The following is a 17,465-nucleotide window of genomic DNA, read 5'->3' as shown; positions in this document are numbered from 1 at the left end:
ATAAGAGGTCACTTCAGGGTATACGACCAACGCGTGGCGCTGTCCATATAGACACAATGAGATACTGCTTTAATCTAGAGGCTTATGTCCAAATAGATTCTTTATGAGTGCACTGGAGGCCGACCCTGTTCAAATCTCAATATGTAACCAAGCCCTCTGGCATTTGGCCATCGGTCGTACGCATACCCTAATGATCAAATTGAAGAAGAACTATCCTTCTTGTCTGTCATCAAATTGTCTTTGATTGATAACTTTATCTAATATTTTTACAAACATTTGCCAGATAGGTGTGGGTGTAAGGAATTAGGTTTCACGTCTCTAGAATCCCTTAGCCCCGTGGTTACGTTGTCGGTTAAGCTGGACAGGTTTTGTGGGCGTAAGAAGGGGACTGTTTGTGGCGTGCTATGATGAAGTGTTTTAATTTCGAGCGCTTTCACGATATGTAGTTCTATCGGCCAGGAACTAGAAACGAGACAAGCAAGTACCGATAAAATCAATACAACATTACTGTAGAGAGGTGCGTGTCAAGTTAAAAAAAAAAAGAATTGTGCTCCATGTATTCCTAATAAGAAATAATATAATAAAAGTCAAATAATAGAGACTTTTGCAGGGGGTCTACATTTTTCAACCCTGTTGAATGAAATATGCATGTCTAATACCAGTCTTTGATAGTTTCATCAAAGAAACCAAATGTAAAATGACTGTGACAAGTTCCTAGCAACAACTGCCTTTGTTATCACATTTCAGTCACATATATTTCACTATCTAAAGGCAACAACATCCGTTTTAAACCCTTGCATTATAACGGCGAAGGTTCCTACATTCAAACACACTAGGCACTCTACTCCGCCAGACAGCGATCGCTCTGCGGCCTCACTGCAACCTATGTTGAATTTGTGTAATCCTTAACTCCATCAGTGAAATATTATGCAAATTGTTACTGAAAAGGCAACAAAACACGCAAAACATTTTAAAAAAATGTTTCTAAGCCATGAAAATTACCTCAGTGATCTGTGAAATGTTTGGTCGCTGAGAGATCGTAGAGAGATCACCACCCTTAAGAAATGGCAGTGTTACGTAGTGAGGTCTAGTTCGATATTGTATTTCAGCTTGACTGCTTCCACCCTTTCCATGAACCAATGTAGCATGAGGGGGAATGATGGGGTGGGCTTACTGTGGAACACTAAAAGCTAATCCCTCCGGCGGTCCTTGGCCCGTCTGAGTCCATCACACGACACATTGGCACGCTGCCTACCCGGATCTATATGTATGACGTCACAGTCTGTGTGGTAGTTTTGCAGTTGCCTGTGGAATGCGGGGGAACAGCAACAGTTTTTTTCTGCGTGTATATAACCTTATGGACCTTAGACTTGCGACTTGAGAAATGTATGTGTATACACCCAGTTAAACTTGGACGCTGCCTACCCACCTTCCGCGCTGCTCCGTATGTATGACGTCACAGCTTGTGTAGTGGCTTGCCTGTGGAATGTGGGGGAACTGTAAGAGCTTTTTCTACGTGTCATAAAGACAATACCTTAAAGACCCAAGACTTGCGACTTGAGATTTTTTATGTATACGGTTAGTCAAGTTGGACGTCCACTTTCATCTCAATACAAGGTATGTTACTACCTCGTTATACGTTCGCACGGTGACACATGTGCATAGCGGCACATAGGGCAGCAAGTTCTCTTGCTGTTTGGTAGCAGGGTATATAATTACACAGGTTTACAGGGAGGGGTTGCTACTTCGAACACGGGACCCCCGTTTTGCGCAGCGTAATCCCCAACCGAGATGCCCTTTCCAGGATCTAGGATTGAACCGGGGTCTCCCAGTTATCAACATAGTGGAATCAACTGTGAGGCTGCTACCAGTTAAGCTACATAAACATCCCTTCGCTACAAATAAGTTCTGTTTATCATCTGTTTATCAGCAAATGTTCAGCTTCTGTCTACCAGAACACTCCCTCAAGTACACCCCGTCAAATAATGTTACATGTATCTTGTAGATAGTCTGGATTACCTCTTGTAGTGATGTATTCATTGTGTGTTTGTGCGTGTATGTATGTCTGTGTATGTCTGTGTGTGTGTGTGTGTGTGTGTGTTTGTGAGTGTGTGTGCGTGTTGTTGAACGTGGCAACATGCAAATCTGTGAGTGTGTGTGTGTGTGTCTATGTGTGTGTGTGTTTGTGAGTGTGTGTGCGTGTTGTTGAACGTGGCAACATGCAAATCAAGAAGGACTCCTCAAGCGAGACTATATACCCTACAGCAGTACTCTCCACCGATAAGCCTATCCCTCTTCTCCATCTTCTTTAACATATTACAAAGTCGCAAAGCATCCCTGACTCCTGATAAAGCTTTATGATGGCGCCTGCGTTGAGCCCGTCCAAAGTACTTGCAGGGATATGAAGAACTATAACAAATGATCTCTCACTTGCAGAACACTTTAAGTGCTCAATTACACCTGCTAGAATGGGAACAAAATCCGGCAATAGGGGGTGGGATACGCAGCAAACGCTATTGAGTCTTCTTGTGGGATTCAGAGGCTTTCTATGCGAAAGGCTGTGGAAGCATAACAGTTTCTTACGATAGTGTAGTACGTATTTCGTTCTTTATGATTCCTCAATTGCAAGAAGAACAGAATATTAAGAAGGGCGGAGAATACGGGTTGTCAGATATTCTGTAGTGCAATAACGATCAAATGGTCAGAGTAGGAGATAGATGATGAGATGACATGCCTGAGCATATACAATATATTAAAAATGATTTACCTGGCGTTTTTCTACGGCACTACAGAGGGCTTTGCACTTTTTTAGTGTTTGTAAACAATATAACTTGAGAAGTTGTAGATTGATCTTGGTGATAATTGTGTAGTGGTTGTGAAAAAAGGTCAAGTTCGAAAATGGTTTACCTTGCGTTTTCCTACGGTACTTCAGCGAATTATGTACGTAAGTGCGTTTGTCTTTGGACAACATAACTCGAGATAACTCCCAAATGCAAACCGCATTAATCCCTTGTATTCCTTCGTTTCGTCCTTCCATCATAAAGCCCAAAGGTCAAAAGTCTAGTTCCGAATGGACGAGGCACTCACATTGCAACCTTGGATGATTCATTTTCTCGGCACATTTGGGTCTTTGTAAGCTGCCGAGGATTATTGGAGGAGTGAATCACTCGCTTGGGCTTCAGTGTTTGGTCCTGATTAAAGTGTCTTTGATATAGACTCACTCGTCTTTTGGACGAACCTACGGTCATTTGAGGCTATCTGTCGCTCTAGAAGAAGATACTAAAAGACAGTGTCTACCAAATGCCAAAGGTTTGTGGCGTCGTGCCACGTGGCGTAACTAGTAGTGTTGGACTCGAAACAAGGCATTTTCCACGGTCTTTCTCACTTCACCCGGCCAGGAGAAAAAATGGGTACCTGACTTCGGTCGGGGAGGTAAAAGACTACCTTTACCTTCTGTCTGTACTTTGTATGTGGCACTGTTGAAATAAGTTACTAACTTAACTGCAGTGCCACATCATCCCTGTCTGTAAAAAAATTAAAGGTTGAGCAGAAATGATTCCATAACAGACGGGAAATGTTAGTATACCTTGCAAAACCCAAAGTATGTACCCCAAACAACGTGGATTTATGACAATATCATCCTGACCTACCGAAATGAAAGCACAGTTTAATGTATACATCTTTTAGCAGATAATGTATGGACGATACACAATGTGATCAACACACGCTTGCATCGCATTGATCTTGAAACGTTTCATGTTGACTGTACAATTACGTGGTCTCGGATAACGTTGAATGGTGACGAATTACAGCAAGTACCGAAGATCTTTATAAAGAAGCTATTTTCTTTGATCAAGCCATGAAAGAAGAGCCTGTCATCACAGGAGCGATTCACTCTTAAATTTGTGTTCGGCTGTGTTTTCATCTGAGGTGGACATTTGGCTGGAATTCAAAAGATGATTTATCCTACAACAAATCAGCCCATGTACAGCTTTGCATGCCCAGCCAAGCGAGTGCAAGCTTGCTCTTTCACATGTCGATATTGTTCTCCAACAATCAAGGAAACCTTCCGAATAGTGGGCGGCCGGGTAGCTTTGCCATCCGAAGCACGAACGCCCACTCGGCGCTGCTTAAGTGAGACGTTCTCTTATCCTGGGCGAGGCGTTATCTCCTGCGTAGGTAGATACCGTTTTCTTTGTTTATAATGAAGGTTTTAGACCTAAGTATGCCATTACGATGCCCTGCTATAGCTCAAGGCTAAGTGCTTCATCCTATCACATTTCCGTCAAACTGGAGAATCGCTTCCACGTTAAGGAGATCTCTAGATTGGCGCCCAGGGGAGGGTTTAGAAGGAGGCACTAGCATGGTAGATTTAGTGATAACACTGCACTTGTTGTGACGTAGGCCTCCCATCAGGGTATCAGTAAACTGTGCGGAATACATTCGGTGCTGAAAGCAAGTACAATCCACATCTTATCGTCAGCCAATCAGAGCCATGCGTGCAGTTATTGCAGATATTATCTCAACCAATCATATAATACTAACGTATTCATGTTAAATGATATTTATGGACATGCTTGGGTAGTAAACATGTTTAATATAGAACGCCTTGTTTTATTAAATCGTTTGTCTACTATTTGTCGACGCGGTGGTAAAGTCTTGGGCTTAATTGTTTGAGTGCTGTCGTTGTAAACCACGAGAGTGAAGATTAGATGCGTCCTTTTAAGTGCTCCATTTTCTATTCAATCAATACATGAATAAATTGCAGAAAGATGCGTACACTGTACATAAAACACCTTATTAGTTGGCAAAGTAAAATCGTCTTTTGCAGGAAAAATTAGATACAAAATTGTGTCCAAGTTCAATATTTTGGGTTGTTAGAATTCGTGTTTGTACCTTTATTATTTATTATGGATGGTGTCATAGGAGTTAAGTACAAGGAACCATTATTTTGTGCTTTCTGGTACATTTACGTCGTCCGGGAAAAACTCCCCATTGTGACCATAGCCTCCCCATTGTGACCATGGCCTCCCCATTGTGACCATAGCCTCCCCATTGTGACCATGGCCTCCCCATTGTGACCATGGCCTCCCCATTGTGACCATAGAAATGGTTGTAAATGTGAAAAGACAGACGCCATTTTGCGACTGTCGGAAGTTGTAGTATCTCTTTACTGCCCTTGCATTTCAAGCGAGTAACCGAAATGTCCGCTCATGCTTAGATTGCCACTTTGATTTTCACACCTGAAGAGGCTTCACGTTTTGCTCTTAAGCCTGGCTATTCATCTCGCCGTTTAAAGATTAAGTTCCAAAGGCGAAGTATTGATCTTCACAACGCAATCACCTTAATCATGACACTTTGGGCATGAACTTTTCCTCCTGATCTAATATACCTCGCAATATTCGCCTTATTTCTCGGGATTAGGACAAATCCCTTGGGAGACATTCCCAGAGGCGATTTTACTTCGATCGATCCAGGTACGCGCCTCAAGGAAGCGCACTTACAGAATTACACCAAGTCCATTTTCGAGACGACTCGCATAAACTTCCCTAATAAGAGACGCTGACCCGTGGTTAGACTTAGACATAGGTTCTTTATTGTCTGAAACAGTTGGTAAGTCTTCTAAAACGACCACCGTAAAACGACGATTTTATTTTTAAAAGATGTCTCCGTCATTACTTCTCCATTTCGGTTCCATTTAACGCTTGTCTACCACACACCTGCCATCTGGAGATAGGGAAAATGCGGAATAATAAACGTACACGGCCGTGTGGAACATGGATGCGTTTGAAGGGATCCATGGGTCATTTATTAAACCTGTCGTATTGCATATATGATGCCTTTAAAGGCGTGTCAAGGACGGGACATCGCTCACACTTATCTAATATGTTTCATGACACATTAGTCAGCTCTAAAATGGAATACATTGTTGCAGTGTTACTTACATTTTTCACACCTGTTGAATCTACATGGCAAAAACACGTCGTGTATTCTAGCATCTTGTCTCTGGAAACAGGATAACCAGGAGAAGGAGGTATGATTTTGTTTTTGTCCACTTTTCGTTTACATCTCGCAAAAAAAAATATGTTATTGACATAGTAGTTTTATCTGCATTAATTGAAGAGAACCTGCAAATTTAAGTTTCAATGATTAAAGAATACGGTTCTATTGAGAAGTGGGAAAACTACCTATTATGTAAGATGAAGTGTTGCTGATTAGAATAAATTTGCATCGTGTGCAGACTCGTATAACTTTATAAACCGGTGATGTCGAATTTTTATGACTTCTAAGAGTAAACTCCGTTAGAGATCAACAGACCGTTGAGTACCAATGTCTACTCACGATGCCCACAAGTCAAAACCATTGCGCTGAAACAACACCATGAAAAATGACAATAGCTCTCGCACAACCGTCGAACAAAAATGAGATTTTTGACTGCCAGGTAATCTATAGAACCCTGAAGGGACATGAATTTGTTCCGTACCAGATGAATTAACTATCGATTTCCTATCAATGAGCCTGCAGTGCTCGTTTACCGACCTGCTGACTTATCGTACCGAGAAGCCAAAATGCGAGCAAGGAACGGGTGAAGAACGACCGGATCAAAGTCTCAATGTCACGGCTTTTGCCGGGAAAATGAGATGTGATATTGAACGAGATGGTCTTTGATGAAGTCTGGAGGGTTCCACCAGGACGTTTGCCGTGGCTTGTTCGGTCTTTAGTGGTTGGCATGCCGCCACGACACGAGTTTGATTCGGAGAAATGAAGAGCTCCGACCCTTGTCCAATTTGTTCCGGATATCACTGCGCTCACGAGAGGGGACTTTACTGCATTTCCCGGTTCTTCATGGCTGAAGAAAGAGCCTTGTGAAAATCAAGAATTAGGCACGACTTTTGGCTGAAGGCCATAGTGTAGCACATTTGTGATTATGATTATAAATCATATTCGGTCACCTTCGATAGGAACACTACGCCCACCAGTAGTAGGTATATAGTTATACACTACGCCACTAATTCCAAGGTATATCATTAACTGAGAAATTCCATCACGTCCATTATCATTTGCTAATTAAGGCCCCCCATTTTCATTTGATGGCGATCACTGAGCTACTGTCCAGCATCCAACATTGCATTTGTGTGACCATTGATTTCCTGATTAGGATATGATGCAAAATATGTAAAATTACTAAAAAAAACACTAAACGTAACAAAACCCCTGTTATGTCGCTGAAAATCGTTAAACGATAAGTCAAATCTTTGGTTATTCAGCGGTCACAGTGCGGTTGCAGCCTGTATTCAAAAGGGCGTGTAACCGAGGATAGTGTCACTCCATTTCATCTCACATGCTGATAATAGCCACAGTCTTCAAATACTCATTAAAATCGCGAGGAGAATGGGGGAAACCAATCAATGGGGTTTCGACATTGAAATCTTAAATCGAGGACTTCACGGTTTCCAGCCGAGGGAAGGTAATCCGACCCATCCTTGATAAGCGTGTTTTCTCGAATCAAAGGATTTTCGACGCGTCGAAGGGGATCGAGACGCACCATTTACTTGCTGGAACTGATCCAGTGCGGCTTAACAGAGAGGAAATTACAAATGATAGTAAGTCCAGTAGATATTTTACAGATTCTGAAATATTCTTCTACCTACCATTAGGATCCTTCAATGATAAAAGTTTTGAAAGTTAGGTGGAGGATCTGTTAGCACATCGTTAGCTCTATTGTTCTTAATTTGTCACGATAGTGTTTTTTCTGTTTCCTTTTATTAATTTTCTGTATCTGTATCTATTTAGCTTGTATCACCGCCCTTTGGGGTAACACACCAGCTTCACAGGTACGTGGCGCGGCAAGTAGCTGGTTATATTACACTGAACGACCCGTATCACCTAACTTTTGCACAGCTATCTGCAAGCGTTCTTCAAAACTATCCAGCGAAGATGACCCTACTGTGTATGTGCTTGGTAACTGTATGTCTTTATCGTACTCTGGTTACAAAAAAAATGAGAAAATATTTTTCAGAATTAGTTCAGAGAAGAGAGTTTCCATAGTAGACTAGGGACTACTACTAGGATGATAATTGTTTGTTTATTTATTATTAAAGGTGAAGCCTAATTCCTGAAATCAGTACAACAGCTCTCCAATCAGACATGACCAAAAAATCCCCAGCCAGGTCAGAAAATGCAGTAAAGGTTAAGAGGCCAAAATATAAATCAAGCTATTGCAGACAGGGTAGATTGTGAAAAATCGTTTTGTGCATATCTGGAATAGATCAAGCCAGGGGTTCTCGCCAGGTATTTGCCCACGAACATAAAGTGCGAAAAAGATGTCGCCCTCATCTTGAAATGAACAGCCACGGCGGTACAGGATTCAAAGGAAACTTGTCCAGCAGACAATCAACAACAGTTCCTTGATAGAATCAGCTGACCATGCTATAGTGTAAGCAAGTTGTCTGTCGCAGTGCTTCATTTGTGGATTCCAAACTTACTTTGTCTTCTCGAAGGGATGTTCAACATTTGATTATATAACGGTTCACTTTTATCATTTTCCATACTTTCCCACGTCCAATTCTGACTTTTAGTCATCTAGCTAAGCAGAACCAAGAGCCTAATAAAGGCTTGACGCAGGAAATTGCTCCCTGAAGGTTGTTGTACTGACTTTGGGCCATTATATCCGAAGAAGGTCATATTTTTCATCCCAAGTGAAGGATGTATGTTGATGTATGTCTCCCATGATCATGTCAAACCCAGCGGTATCTCGTTTGTCCTTTGCTTACACTAAAGGTGCCTCCCGGTGTAACCCACGGTGTCAAATCGTTCTCAGGATACGAATGAGACCTGGGAGCCGCCTGTAGACATATAGGGGCTGGGAGACACTTTAAATGGAAGCGAAAGTAAGATAGTCTGTCAAGTTCCCTTCACAGTAGCCAAGTCATCGATCTTAAAGCCGTTTCTCGTGTACCGTATCTATCTTGTCATGGCACGTATACTGCGGAGTGCCTTGATAGATGCTATACTCGAGCAAGTTTCCTCCCAGTGCTGATGCAAACTTCCTTCGGGGGCATCGATTCATTTCTAATGGTGAAAAACGACATTAGAGTGTAATTGGCGGGATAGCTCTCAGGAGTTTTACAAAGGAAAATTGTTAGAATCAGTCAATCGACGATGACTGAGGCTTACGGACCTCCAGAGCTTATAGAAGACATCCTCGAGATTGGTACAATCGATTTCCTCATACAGTCTTCTGACGCCATCTCTTGGTAATGATATTGCAGTGATGAACTTGGAGTAGAGGACGCGAGCAATAAGTTCAGTATACAATCACACTGTCGCGATATGCAAAAAATGAAGAGTGAATATATTTCAAGGAGAGGATTTGAATGAGCAGCCAGTTGTAGCCTCTTCCAGCACATCAGGATAGTCAACCTCTTAGTTTCTACACATCACAAACGTGTACAAGACTACAATCTAATTGCTTGACAAGGCTTTTAAATTCGTTTGGCAGATTGTGTCGAAAGGTCACCTGTGAAAAGGGCTGCGTTCGCGTCGGGAGTACAACCTATTGCCCTCCGTAACCTTCGAAAAGCGGCGCAACCTTGGTTAACATCACAGGAAACCACATGGGGAATCAACGATGGAGATGAGTCCCTCAGTCCGCATCTTTGAATTCTACGTCTCACAGTTAACAGAAGCCCACTTAAACTGGTTATTGTACTTTATTAGGAGTTATAACATACAGGGATCAGGAACCTAGCTAATATATGCGGAAGTTATGAAGTCCTTTTCATCCTTCAGGTTTAGACCACATCAATATTGCCTACCATGGCATTGCCATAGACAGTCGCCTGCTAGGTACTCAAACGTGCTTTAGCGATCGATACTGGTTCTGAGTGACATACACTTAATATGTCCTGTAGATTTACCAGTACTATATTCCAAAGCTTGCAAGCTTTCTAACACAGATATATCTTTTTTGAGTACTTTTATCACAGGAATAACGATATAGGACTATATAATCCTCTGTATGTTGATTGTAATTCTTTATTATTCATGAATTGAATTGTATTTCCTTCGTTTGAAGAGAAACTGTTCCTTTGCAAGCTAATGGACAATTTATACTCTAACAAATGATAACGGATAGTGAGTTTGTCCTTTGAAACTAGACAGGGAACTCTGCACAAGTGATCACGTTGTCTTGGTTGTTATGTTATGTTATGTTATGAAGGATACATTTTCTTTTCTAGAGCTTGTTCAAGCCATAGGCCACAGGCAGACAGGAAATACTTCTGTAGTGCTCAGCTGTAGGTTTAGGTCACTGGCAGACCATTGTGCTGTACCGGGGATAGTATATTTCTGCTGGCTGTAGGTTTATGTTACAGGTGGGCTAGTATATTGTGCCAGGGATAGTGCAACAGGGAAGTTCCAGTCTATTTCTGATTTGAGCTGTATTGTTGTACCCTCAATCGTCGTCATGGCAATAATACATTTTTATTGCCAGTCTTGTTTGAGTACTTTTATCACAGGAATAACGATATAGGACGATATAATCCTCTGTATTTTGATTGTAATTCTTTACTATTTATGTATTGAATTGTATTTCCTTCGTTTGAAGAGAAACTGTTCCTTTGCAAGCTAATGGACAATTTATACTCTAACAAATGATAACGGATAGTGAGTGTACTCAAACCTCCTTGCAAGCTTGCTATTCAAGCAAATGTGTACGTGTACATATCCTGTAGTGGTTGTGGGACTTACATACCACAAGATAAGTGTATTAGACTGGATTTGAACAACATGCTATACTTATTCACTCTTTACATGGTATACACAATCATGTACCTATTGCCTTCTTGGGATGTTGGCAACAAAACGCTCTACACGTTGCAGTTAGAGAAAGGAATTATAAATAGTTCATTGGAGTAACAACTCATAGCTTTAAAACACTCCCGTCTACCGAAGTGACAGCTACTCTTTCACGTCTCATGATAGAAATGACTACTTAGTCCCTGGGCACTCATATTCAGTGAAAGATTGATAACAGTTGACGCCCCACAATGGATTAATTCATATTTATCTCAACTGGTTCGATAGACCCTTACCACCCCAGCCGAGGCCTTCCATTCCCCAACTTGACCCCGCCATTAGTCCAATGTTCGGTGTCCAATTATATGGTTACAGATTGGTTATTAGTGTGGGATTGGTCCCGAGGCCACGGATTGCTGAGTCAAGAATACCCTCCTAATTGGTTAGCTGGTTGATTGGGTTATAATCAAGAGAAGGCTTTTGTTGAAGATTGTGGTTCGTGATGAGGTGGTCCAATGTTTGGCTAGGCCTGATAACAGAGGTTTAGGAGGTTCGTGTAGAGACGGATCTGAAAATATAAGTTTAATCTTTGCATTGTGAAACAGAATTCAAATGCAAACCCAAGTGTTATCCAAAGACCTTTACATTGTATCTGTTAACTGGATCTTTTAAACAAGTCTTTTTGTGACCTGCACGTAGCTCGGTGTAGCAAAAATGTGCAATAAAGGTCTTCAATCACTGTACAATAGCAGACAGAAGGCGATGGGAGAAGTTGTACAAAGACGTACACTGAAATGGTTGTCGGTGGCAATGTATTTGTTCGCTGTTGACATGTCTATCTATAGTCAATTTCATCATCATTGTTATACACTGTACCTGGCAGGTGTTGGTCTCATCTTAATAACCCTGTACGGTGGTCAAAATTTTCTGTTACTGTGAAAAGTTACAGTCAGTAACTGCTTTTCTTAAATTGTTAATTCAATGAATGTCAATAATTCCATACGCTAGCTTTAGTTCTAACTATGGAACATCATTCGGTGTGAAAGGAGCCCCAAGGGGTGAATTTATTACCTGCTGTAGAGGATTATTATTCTACAACGACGGACTGAGCCACCAAATCTTACTGGTGTAGGCTTACCCTCAGTTGGGGATTATAAGATTATAGGATATTGTCTGTAGTATACACCGTTTGGTTCTTTCTGCCCATTGGTTAACCCTGGGTGAATTTACGCACCATTTTAACTAGGCGAAAAGCCAAAGTCGTGAAACTGCTAGAGGGGAAAATATTTGTGACGTCACGGGAGGAAAAATTCGATACTTTGTAATCATGTAAGGCTCCCATTCCACAAGATGGCGATTTGGCTGCGATCTTGCTGTGACCTTGATTGTGTAAAGGTACACTCTCACTGCACTTGCTTCAAGCTTGCGTCACTGCGGGGTTCGTTCACTGCGTCGCTGTTTTGTTATTTTCTCCAATTTTTTTATAATTCATATATTGCAAATACGTAAAAATATGACTTAGAAGACGACAAAATACTCAAAAAGTAAGAAAATTTATTCTTCATCTCTGTAATCTCTGAGTATCTTTCGAACCCCGCAGTGACGCAAGTTTGACGCAGGTGCAGTGAGAGTGCACCTTAACTCTTGTTTCCATAGGTAGAATATGATGTTGAGGTTAAAAGTTTGACAGAACAAAAAAACCCAAAAGCTCAGAAAGATTCGCTTTTTATCCATGAAATTCGTTGAGCGTTTTGTCAAATCGTTAGGTAGCAGCACGGTCCCAGTGACGTCATGGTCACGTGTTTTTCGCCCTCCAGTCGCGAACAAACTATGAACAAATTATGCCACAGTGCATATAAAACAAAACTAATGCCAAGGATGTTTGATTAGAAAATTAGCAGATAAAGAATGTTTATACTCAAAAGCATATCAATCAAAAGAAGTAATAACGTTGCCTAAACTACGCATGGCTGATTTAATGGGCGATAGCTCGCTGAGTGCACATTGATTTTGGCCTTTTACCAAAAGAGAACGGAGTACCAAACCTTTCAAACAACTGACTTCTTTACGGTGCCTAATTTGAACATTGATCACACTGTGGCCCCGGCCCCCAATAGAAAGTAGTGACACTGTCATAGAGAAGATGTAGGGAGGACTGAACTGACAAGTAAACAAACTTTATTTCATATACACGGTGGGTTATACACCATCTGATTTTTACAAACCATATCACAAAATATATGAGCAAATGATACACGCAACGATGCGGACATTATGATAATATTTCCAAAATTTATGGTGGGTACCAAAAGATACGTTCACTGGGATTTGAAGCGCAAAATTAGAATTTGATTGTGTTCAGCAGACCTCAACTGTATTTGAAGTTGGTACAAAATCTTGTCTTCCATTTGTTAGCTTGAAATTTCTTTTACCTTTTCTCTATTTGGTGGCAAAAGCAACCTTCTGATTAAAAAAAAAAACTACGGAAAATATTGTTAAAAGTAACCTTCTGATATGAAACACAATACAGAAAATATTGTCAAGAAGCCTAAAATGGAAAAATAATCTAAACCAACCGGCATGTATACACTAGCTAGACAGATGTCAATCAACAAGATGTCGAAAAATAAGCTCCTGAGTGATCCCTTTGGGCCTAGCAGCTTACAAACATATATACTGATCTCATCCCGTTGCCCCAATATTTAAGCTTGTTAGATATAGTCAGATCCTAATGCTGGAACAGATGGAAATCTCTAGCCACCGGACACGTTTCTATGGCTCTTGGTAATAAATAACTATCAGCATTATTGCAAACTGAACCAGTACATTTAATTATGTATTTGTCATGGGCAACTGTGGCGCCGATGTTGTTTTCAGATAGAGTAGCATTGTCTCATTTTGTCGTAAAGAATTGCCAGTGCCATATCTCTATGAGAAATAGTTATATACAAGTATTGGAGAGATAGCAATTGTGCTGGCTTACATTAAATCATGGCATTATATCTTCCATTAAAATCATTGTAGTTAATCCTCAGTGTTGTAATTGTACGTGCGTGAGTAGGATGGGCCTTAGGGTGCAATTTTATAGACTCCGCAGTTAAATCATAGTGCATTTCATCAGATTACTGTCCGCGGGCGTAAAACGGTGATGAAAAACATCTGCTTTTACATCCATTCTAAGAAACGGCGTAGATTCTTATTAGAGACAAAGAAGCGAAGGTCGGTTCACCCTCCTTTACAGCGAAATGATTTAATCGCACGTTGTCGGCCGCGTGTTTTGGATAATTCCAATACTTTTCCAGCCCTTATTACTCCTTGACATGTAGGTTTATGCAGGCTATTTATTATGACATTTTCTGTGATCGATCGTGGGACGGGAGGGGGAATGAGGTCCGCCAAACTACCGCTCAGGGCAGCGGCCTGTTAAGTCCCTCTTTGCCGAGAAGATCAAAGGATCTGCTGCGCCTAATAGCAACCTACTCAAACTTCAGACCCTCCAAGTTGTAATTTAGATAACTGCTGAGGTATTACACTAGGCTGACGAAAACTTGGCAGAAGGTCAGGACACCGTTTGTCACTTATTTTTCTATCATTCTGAAATGATGACGTATGTGAGGAACACACAGAGTCACACAAATGCACAGAAGAACACACACACACACACACACGCACGGTCACACACACACAGTAACATACGCTGGCGCACACACACACATTAACACACACACGCTCTCACACACACACATGTACACACACACAAACACATTCAGTAACACACTCACATGTACACACACACACACACACAGTACCACACTCACACGTATCTATACACAGCCGCGCATACATTTACACACAGACGCACACACGCACATTATACATATATTTATATATATATAGTGATTACATTTGATATACATTCAAATCACATACAGTGCGTAGGAGGGATGATTATCTATCAATTATTGTAAACATAGTGTAACATTCATCTCTATGTCTGATGCGTTGATAAGACTGGCAAATAGACTGTAATTTAGTAAGATTAGCGTTGGAAACGTGTTGACTCGGAAATCTCACCCGGAATACTTTAGCATATTGATTATGAGAATAAATTACAACCACTGATTGAATAGTGAAATTCTCTTGCAAACGGTGCACGCCCATTGGAGGTGGGATGGCTCTATACCCCAGCCAGCTCAGATCGTCGGGCCCGCGCCCACCGTACCGGACTGAATCGATCTAACGTGCGGAAGAGTTCAGATAAATCACACGGGCGCTCCTCGTTGGCCTCTGGGCGATGTCGGAATTCCTGAGATGGTCTTTTCATCCACTAATACCGGTCCCGTAGCAAGGGGGGCTACGCTGGGCGTGTCACAGCTCCGGAATAACCTGTAGCTGCCGCAGACGACATCTACCCGAACGTTGTAGACTAGATCTGTGCGAACCGAGGTTGGACACGAACCTGGACGGTGTTACATGGGGAGCAGCGCTGAGCTAAAGATCACGGAGTTCAACAACGGGTTGACGGCGCGCCTAACAACTTAATATCGGCCTGGGTCGTGTTGCGTAACGCTCAGGTACATCTAACCTTGTATCGGAACGGGAATTCACCTTGACTTTAACCGTATTTGGTAAATGTATCTCTCCATAGTCCCATTGTTCATTATTATTCTTTAGATGGATCCATGTATAGGAGGTTCTTTATTGATCATATGTGTGACATTGTCACAGGAAATTCCCCTGGTTGACGGCCATTTCCCTTGGTATAGCTATTGATTAATTGGGGTCCTTTTCGCCGTTTTATTTGTAAGGTTTCACGTTGTATCTTGTCTTCGGTGATCGACCGCAAAGGAGTTACATCGGACCAGTGAGGCTGGTGCCATGTTAAAGGAAGGAACTGCACTCAAAGCTATTGTATTTAATAGAAATCAGCCTGAGGGTAAATTTTAGGTTAGCGTTTTGCCACCATGGCTGATATTACCGGTAGATCTAAAATGGACATATTTCAGTCGTTTGGGGCTGATAACAGGTGTCATAACACTCGACAACCCAGTAGAAAAAATGACGACTCAATATAACTAAATTATATCAGTTACTCATTTATATTTTCTTTCGCGTGAAGAATTGTTCATACGTGCTGTCTTTACATTAGCCTCCACCAGGTCTTCCTACGGGTATGAATCGTAGGATCTGGAAGAAAAGGGATAATTGGCCAGGAGAGTCAGTTTGCAGCGGTTAACATTTCCTCCTCCGCGTGGCAGGTCAAACCCTATGGCGGCCAAACTCCCCTGGCAAATTATTCTTTCTACAGCCTGCCTGCAGACTACCTTAACATTTCATTATCTAAACTTTCCATCCAAATTTTGTACAAATTGTGTGAGGAACGCGCCGTGCCGTTTCCTAGCAGAACCAGCCTGTATTGTTGGACCACTGCCACAAACTCTGAGAGTAAAAACTCTCCTGGCAAATTCTCCCATAGCCAGCGTAGAGACTACCTTTACATTTCATTATTTCAACTTGCAGGTCAAACCCTATGGCGGCCAAACTCCCCTGGCAAATTATTCTTTCTACAGCCTGCCTGCAGACTACCTTAACATTTCATTATCTAAACTTTCCATCCAAATTTTGTACAAATTGTGTGAGGAACGCGCCGTGCCGTTTCCTAGCAGAACCAGCCTGTATTGTTGGACCACTGCCACAAACTCTGAGAGTAAAAACTCTCCTGGCAAATTCTCCCATAGCCAGCGTAGAGACTACCTTTACATTTCATTATTTCAACTTTCCATTCAAATTTTGTACAAATTGTGTTAGGAACGCGCCGTGCCCTTTTCATAGCAGCATCAGTCTGTATCTTTGAACCATTGCGACAAACTCTGAGAGTAAAAACTCTCCTGACAAATTATTCTTTCTACAAACCGCCTAGAGTTTTCCGTTGCATATCATTATCTTAACTTCCCATCCAAATTCTGTGTTTTGTTTGATGAACATGCCGTGCCTTTTTTATAGCAGCATCAGCCTGTATGTTTGGACCATTGCCACAAACTCTTAGAGTAAAATTCTCCTGGCAAATTATTCGTTCTACAGCCAGCGTAGAGACTATCTTTGCATAACATTATCTTAGCTTCCATCCAGATTCTGTGTTTTGTTTGAGGAACGCGACCTGCCTTTTTCGTAGTAGCATCAGACCGTATGGTTGGACCGTTGCCACAAACTCTGAGAATAAAATTTCTCCGGCACTTGCTGATGCACGCGTGACTACATGGCCACGAAATACTTTAATTCCTTGGCTTTCCAGCAAGTAAATTAGCTAATTTCTAACTCGAAGTCTGGAGACTTTCAATGATGGAATGTTCTTTCTTGACGATGTCAGTTTATCTATGTCATGGATATCTATTTCTGTAGTTGATGGTTGCTGCAGTGTGAAATTTTAGATAAGGTTGAGGACGAATTCCTACCAAGAGAATAATAACTCTTCGCTAAATATGCTATAGATATTGATGAGAAGGCAGAGAAGTCACTGATACCATCAGTAACTCTAATTGACTCCCGAGTCTGGATGAGAGCAGGGGGATAATTTTGAGTTCACCACACAAATTGGTACTTTGTATGCATGAAAAGTGAAACGAGACATAATATTCTCTCTCATCATCACTGAGACCGTCGAGTTT

General features: G+C 41.5%; 1 protein-coding gene across 2 annotated transcripts in view; it reads left to right on the top strand.

Moving 5' to 3' along the window:
• Positions 1-1,503: 1,503 nt before the first annotated feature.
• Positions 1,504-17,465, top strand: part of LOC118427725 (neuroligin-4, X-linked-like) — a 38,752-nt gene continuing 22,790 nt past the window's right edge. Inside the window, exon 1 of one of the 2 annotated variants that reach the window (XM_035837640.1) lies at positions 1,504-1,617. The gene's annotated coding sequence lies outside the window, so the exon portion shown is untranslated. Of the gene's footprint in view, positions 1,618-15,010; positions 15,375-17,465 lie in introns of those variants that run through there. The other variant, XM_035837639.1, reaches the window with a different exon arrangement.

This window comes from Branchiostoma floridae, chromosome 12, assembly GCF_000003815.2.
Source record: "Branchiostoma floridae strain S238N-H82 chromosome 12, Bfl_VNyyK, whole genome shotgun sequence".
NCBI classification, from domain to species: domain Eukaryota; kingdom Metazoa; phylum Chordata; class Leptocardii; order Amphioxiformes; family Branchiostomatidae; genus Branchiostoma; species Branchiostoma floridae.
This window is presented reverse-complemented; position numbering and strand designations above follow the sequence as displayed.